The 7,273-nt window shown below is 40.2% G+C and overlaps 1 long non-coding RNA gene across 2 annotated transcripts in view; it reads right to left on the reverse strand.

The window, feature by feature from the left end:
• LOC110744144 overlaps positions 1-3,119 on the reverse strand; it is a 28,872-nt gene extending 25,753 nt beyond the window's left edge. For both annotated transcript variants that reach the window (XR_004176947.1, XR_002524359.2), the window contains exons 1-2: positions 1,503-3,119; positions 1,356-1,420 (exon numbers count right to left, since the gene is read on the reverse strand). This is a non-coding gene — a long non-coding RNA (uncharacterized LOC110744144). The remainder of the gene's footprint in view (positions 1-1,355; positions 1,421-1,502) is intronic.
• Positions 3,120-7,273: the final 4,154 nt, after the last annotated feature.

The raw sequence follows: 7,273 nt of genomic DNA on the forward strand, positions 1-7,273 counted from the left end.
ACCTTCAGTTATACTGTCCTTGAATTCTTCTAACACATATGGAAGCACAAAAATTATGAGGGAGCCATGAACCCAAGTGCAGGTGAAAGAGATTACAGGATAGTGGTCCAGATGCTGACAAGTACTTGCAACAATTAGCCCCCAGAGATTGAACGAAAGGGAATTCGTAGCTGAGAATTTATCACAACCACTGTTCGCATTTTCAACTTTGATACTTCATTCAGTCAACAAACATCATGCAAGCAACTCTTGAAGCCTGCACACATTTGGTCTCGCCCCAGCTTTTTCTGGAATCAACTTGAGCCCCTTCCACCAACCTCACCATTTTGTAGCTGCACCAGGGTAATTATTCAACAGACATTTCTTGTTCTTATGATCCTGCCCTCCTGCATTTGCTCAAGTTGTTTGCTCAAACTGGAATTTCCTTTCCTATTTCTGTAGTCTAGCAAGATATTAGTCATCCATGCAGGCCAAATGTTATGTTGGTTTTTGTGCCCTCCCTTTTCTTCTCCCCCATTGTTCAGCAGGATGAATCCTCCTCACCTCAGTTCTCTTGGCGTACAAGTAGTAAATATTAATACATACACCTCATTGTGGATTGAATTGTGTTGCTCAAAGATGATATTGTGAAGTCCTGACCCTTTGTGTGTGACCTTATTTGGAAACAGAATCTTACAGATTACAGAAGTAATCAAGTTAAAACGAAGTCATTAGGGTGGTCCCTAATCTGACTAGTGTCCTGATAAAATAATAAAACTTGGAGGCCGGGTGCAGTGGCTCAGGCTCACACCTGTAACTCCAGCACTTTGGGAGGCCGAGGAGGGTGAATCACTTGAAGTCAGGAGTTCAAGACCACCCTGGCCAACATGGCGAAACCCCGTCTCTACTAAAAATAAAAAATTCGTCAGATGTGGTGGCACACACCTGTAATCTCAGCACTTTGGGAGGCCCCGTGGCTGGCAGATATCACTTGAGGTCAGGAGTTTGAGACCAGCCTGACCAACATGGTGAAACCCTATTCTACTAAAGATACAAAAATTAGCTGGGCATGGTGGCACACGCCTGTAGCTGCTCTAGAGGCTGAGGCAGGAGAATCTTTTGAACCAGGGGAGTGGAGGCTGCAGTGAGCCAAGATTGTGCCACTGCACTCCAGCCTGGGCGACAGAGCAAGACTCCATCTCAAAAAAAAAAAAAAAGAAAGAAAGAAAGAAAGAAAAAGAAAATTTGGACACAGAGACACATGTACAAAGGAATGACACATGGAGAACTCCAGGGGTAGGTAGAGGATTAGAGTGATGCATCTACAAAGTCAAGGAGCCACCAGAAGCTGGAAGAGAGGCATGGGCCCGACTCACCCTCACAGCACCCAGAAGGACCCAACTCTGACATCGCCTCGATTTCGGACATCTAGCCTCCAGAGCTGTGAGAGAATACATTTCTATTATTTAGAGCCGCCCAGTTGTGACACTTTGTTAGGACAGCCCTAGGAGACTAATCTGCACCTCAACCACAGCACATGCTTGGTCTCCATGGGAGATCCCTGAGGTCAGGAACCGAAGAGCATTTGTCTCCAGATTCTCAGACCTCTGACATCATCTGGCAGGTAAAAGGCTCTCTAAACTCTAAATTCTTATTAAGTAACTCTCTAGGAGTCCACAGTCTAGACCAGGGGTCGGTAAACTCCTGGCTTGTGGGCCAGATCTAGCCCACTGCCTGTTTCAGTAAATAAAGTTTTATTGGAATATAGCCACGCTCATTCGTTTGTTTTGTCTATGGCTGATTTCACACTAAAACAGCAGAGTTGAGTAGTTGCAACAGAGACCATATGGCCTGTAAAACTTAAAATATTTACTCTCTGGCCCTTTACCAAAAAATTTTACTGACCCCTGGTCTAGAAGGAAAGAAACATAAATGAAGCATAGCAATAGACTAAAATCAGTTCTATAATATAACACAGATAGGTGCAGAGAAAAGAATTATGGGTTGAATCAGTATTTATAGAGAAGATGACATTTTTAAAGGGAGAGTCTAGTTGGAAAAGTCAAAATACATCATTTATTCCCTCTATTGTGTCCTCTGAACTAACAACCTTTACACTAATGGTTGCAGACTGGTTGAGGGCTGGAGTTATAGAGCTGGTTTGGGGGAAAACAATGATGGGTTCATTCTCTACCTATTGAGTTGGACTGGCCAGTGGCATACCCAAGACGAGATGTCCACTCACTAAACATTGCTGAGAAGTCTAGGTCAGAGGCACAGATTTGGGGCTTAACACAATACAGATGAAGCCCTCACAGGAAGAGAGAAGCTTACCCAGCAAGAGTAGGAGGTGAGAAGACAGTTGCACAGGAAATTCAGGGACCTTCAGAACTTAGCAGCAGCAAAGGAAGAGGAAAAGCCCCTGAGGGGCCTTTTTACAGAGAGGAGAGACAGGAAAAAAGAGGGAACGCTGTCCCTCGGGCCCAGGAAAAGAAGGTCCAGTAATGTCCAGAGGCCAGGAGAATGAATCCAATATATTTAACAACCAAGAGGCCAATGGCCTGATGTCAGTCATTTCAGCTGCTCATCACTGGCACAAGTTACTCCTCAAACTGAACCATAGGAAAAGGGAACTTCAGTTATCATGAATAGAAAACAATAGAGACTAAGAGAAAGGAAAACAAAAATCAAGAAAGGAGATGGAGAAAAGCACAGAAATTGAAGATTACAGGGCTGAAATTAACACCTCATCCATGAAATCTATGTTATGCTTGTTCTCTATCCATTTCCTACTTTATCTAAACTCAACAGAGCTAACCGAAAAAACAAAGAAAATTCTTCCATTTGAGACAGCGTGGATGAATCCAGAGGACATGATGCTGAGTAAAGTAAGCCAGACACAGAAAGACAAACACTGCATGATCTCACGTACATATGATTCTAAACAAATCAAACTCATAGAAACAGAGTGTAGAAAGGTGGTCAGGGGATGCAGGATACGATACAGGGAGGAGATTTTGGTCAAGGAGTACAACATTTCAGTCATAAAAGAAGTTCTGTAGATCTAATATACAACCTGGTAACTACAGTTCATAATACTACACTGTATGCTTGAAACTTGCCAACAGAGCAGGTCTTAGGTGTTCTAATCACAAAAAAAAAAAAAAAAAAAAAAAAATGTACACATATAATTGTCCTCCCTTATCCAAGGGAAATATGTTCCAAGATCCCCAGTGGGTGCCTGCAACCACAGATAATGCTTAGCCCTACATGTACTATGCTTTGTCCTGTACATACAGATCTATGATAAAGTTTAATTTATAAACTAGGCACAATAGGATAGCAACAATGATAACTAGCAAAAAATAAAACAGTTATAACAATATACTATAATGAAAGTTATACAAAGGTGGCCTCTCTCGCTCCTTCTCAAAATATCTTATTGTACTATATTCATTGATTTGCAGACCTCAGTTAACTGTGGGTAACTAAAACCATGCAAAGAAAAACCATGAATTAGGGGGAACTACTGTATATCAAAACATCACATAGTACCCCTTGAATATGCACAATTTTAATTTGTCAGTTGTACCTCAGGAAAGCTGAGCAGAAAAGAAATAAATTCAACAGGGCTGAAAATTAATCAAGTGCATATGATTCATTCTTTTAGACAGCCCAGAAAATTCGATAACTGACTTAAAGCACATTAACAGGTTTTAAAGTAATCCCAGCTACAAATTATTGACTGCCCGCTCTGCGCCAGGTGCTGTGCAAGTCGCTTTAGATGGATTACCTCATTTGATCCCCACTAAAACCCTGTGTGGCGAATATATAGTAAAGTATAATTTATGACTTTTAGATGAGGAAGTTGAGGTTCAGAAATATCTCACAGCTATACACCATTCTGGGAAGGAGGAAAATGGGGAGCAGAGAAGAATGAAGGGAACCAAAGTCAATATTTATAAATTGTTTACTCTTTGTAAGTATTACTGTAAGAATTTTAAATACTTTGGCTCATTTCAGCCTCACAATAACCTATATGGAAGAGGGAATGGCAAGTAAATGAACTTAAAGAGGTTGCCAAAGGTTAGAAGTGAGTGAAAAACTATGGGTTTCCAGAGACATCTCTCAGAATTCAGAAATGAACTAACTATGGAGCTATGTGAAAGTAAGATCAGTCTAAAGTCAATGCTAAAATAATACAAAATAACTCTGACTGCCTTCTAAGACGTTTCTGAAGAGTTCCTCTGACCTTGAATGGAGGAAAACAGAACCATCCTCCCCTCCCCCCAGCTCCTGCAGTCCACCCACAGGAGAGGGAAAGGCCCCAACGAGGTGACACTGGCTTGAAGCTCCCCCTCTGTGTCATAAGGGATGGGACCACATGACCCTGAATTCCTTCCAGAATTAAGCATCAATGTTTCCAACCACATGATAGAATCTGGCAGGTAAAGGGACTGCAGTGAGTGTTTATTACATAAGGAATTCAACTGAGATTTTTAAAGACCCCAATAAAGAGTGTGTGAAAAATGGTCCAATTGTCAAAAATCACTTCCCTGTCTTGGAGGGGCTTTGTTCTGCAAAGTCTCCACCTCCTTGCTTTATACAACTCCTGATATTCCAGTACAAGGTTGTGATCCAGGCCCCTCCCTGTCCTCATTCATGCATTCGTTCCACAAACAAAAAATTCTTCTTTGAAATGTAGGTCATCCATTTTAGTGAACACTTAGAAGATGATCTTGAAATAATTGGGCATGCTAACAAACAAGGGAAAGGCCTGCTTAAGAACAATCAATGTTCATAGTGCCTGATGCAAGACAAGAAAATAGATTACTTGTTCTTTATCATGGTTCTAATTAAGAATTTGGGTTCTGTGTTGTTGACTATGGAAAAATAAAATCTTCATACTCTACTGGTGGAAGTTCTCACTGCTTCTGGAAAATAATCTGGCAATCCTTATCATGAGCTTTAAAGTAAGTCAAGCCCTTTGACTATGGAATTCTAAGTATATAAACTTAGGAAAAGCATCAGAAAAGCAGGATGAGGGAAATAGTATCATGTTTTGCTCAGACTCTGGATTTATAGTGCCTGTACTATTCAAATGCTCACTTAGATGATCTTAACCTCTGTGCCTCAGTTTCCTCATCTGAAAAATGGAGATGACAATAGTCTCTGCATCACAAAGTTAATATCAAATGAGTTTAAAAGTGTAACATAATTTACATTTATTTTCTCTCTTTTTCTTTTCTTTTTTTTTTTTGAGACAGAGTCTTGCTCTTTCAACCAGTCTGGAGTGCACTGGTGCGATCTTGGCTCACTACAACCTCCACCCCCACAGGTTCAAGCAGTTCTCCTGAGTAGCTAGGATTACAGGCACACACCACCCTGCCCTGCTCATAATTGTGTTTTAGTAGAGACCATGTTTCACCATGTTGGCCAGGCTGGTCTCGAACTCCTGACCTCAAGTAATCTGCCTGCCTTGGCCTCCCAAAGTGCCGGGATTATGGGCGTGACCCACCACACCCGGCCTCTTATTTATTTCTCATAAAAATGCCATAACGAAGGCAAGAAAGATATTGACCTGACATAGTCAATAGTAAGCACTCTCAATGAAATACAGTTTATTTTTATTAGTATCATGTATATTACAAAGATATAAAGATGTTCATTATATTATTATAGTGAAAATGTGTCAAAAATTGTTCAACAATAAGAGAACAGTTAAATAAATGATACTTTCATATGATAAAATAAGCAGATATTTAAAATGTTGATTTCAAAGAGAAGTTAACAAAATGGGAAAAATTCATCAAATAATGTTAAGTGAAAAAGTAGGTTGAGAAATTGCATGGACTGTGTGATCACAATTTTGACATGACATTACAGTGGATACTGAATGCAGTCTTTGCCCAGCTTCCCTTTGTGAAGTATACACGTCTCTCTCCAGCTGCTGGGAATATCACTGCTGATAGCACACAGCTGCATCCCCTATTGGGAATCGTCCACGGCCCTAAAAAATAGAATCATCCAGAATTAGCCCCTCTAGGGGGCCAACGACTCACTGATGCAAGGATATAAAAGTCGGGCCAGTTACCTTACTTTGGGTCAATTCTAAAGGGCCATCCCAGCTCCACAGCTCCCTCCATGATTGGATGAGTCTCAGTTGCAACTGCATCTGGAGTCAGATTCTCTTCTGCACAGCACAGTCCTTCCTTACGTTCTTACAAGGAGCATCTCCTGAAAGCATGCTCCCAGTAAGCATGCAGCAGGCAGTTCTCAGAGTCTGTTTCCAGGGAACCCAATCTAAGATATATTTAGATCAAAATATAATGAAGAGATGGAGCATGGTAGATTAGGGGGGCAATGAAACTATTCTATATCATACTTTAGTGGATACATGTCATTATACATTTGTCCAGACTCATGGTATATACAAGAATGAACCCCACTGTAAACTATGGACTTTGGATGATAATGTTGTCTTGATGCAGGTTCATCAGTTGTAACAAATGTCTTCTCTGGCAGGAAATGTTGATAATGGGGGAGGATCTGCACGTGTTGGGAAAGTGGGTATATGGGAACTCTCTGACCTGCTCAATTTTGTTGTGAACCTAAAACCACTCTAAAAAATTAAGTCTATTAAAAACATATATATTATGAGGGAATAGCTCTGAGTAAAGAAATCTCTGGGTTTTCCGATTTCTGTATAAAAAGTATGTATTACTTATTTTAAATGAATAAAATGACATTGTTTTAAAAGAGGCAGAGTCCTCCCTGGGCTGTTATAATTAATTAAGCCCATGAATGTCAATACATAGATTTTGTTTTATTTCTTTATCTCAAGCTGAGTTTTCTTTAAAAATATGCAAATGTTTTCATTTAAATGGCATCACTCGTAAGTAATGAGCCTAGATTACATATGCACACATACACTTCGGAGTATAAGTGTCTCAACCTGGCCATCAGGTTCATTAATCTGCATATCCTAATGATCTACTGCAGCTTAAAATCTAACTGTTTATTCTGGGAGAATTGTTCTCATATTCTGTGCTATTTACTAGTCACACAAGAAAATCAGCCTCATGGTTTTGTAATAGTACCGTGGTAATTTATTTTTTAAAATCTGGCCCATTTTCCCACTCACCTTATTGTCCACTCAGTTAGATTCTGAAAACCACTGGAAGTTTCAAAAGATCCAATTCTTCCTCAAAAGATTAAGATTTTTCTTCATTGAGGACATTCAAAAAACGTGCCAGAGATTTTGACAGTAGTTTCAGAAGAGGAGGCCTAAGAC

This window comes from Papio anubis, chromosome 11 (assembly GCF_008728515.1).
Source record: "Papio anubis isolate 15944 chromosome 11, Panubis1.0, whole genome shotgun sequence".
Classification (NCBI taxonomy): Eukaryota; Metazoa; Chordata; class Mammalia; order Primates; family Cercopithecidae; genus Papio; species Papio anubis.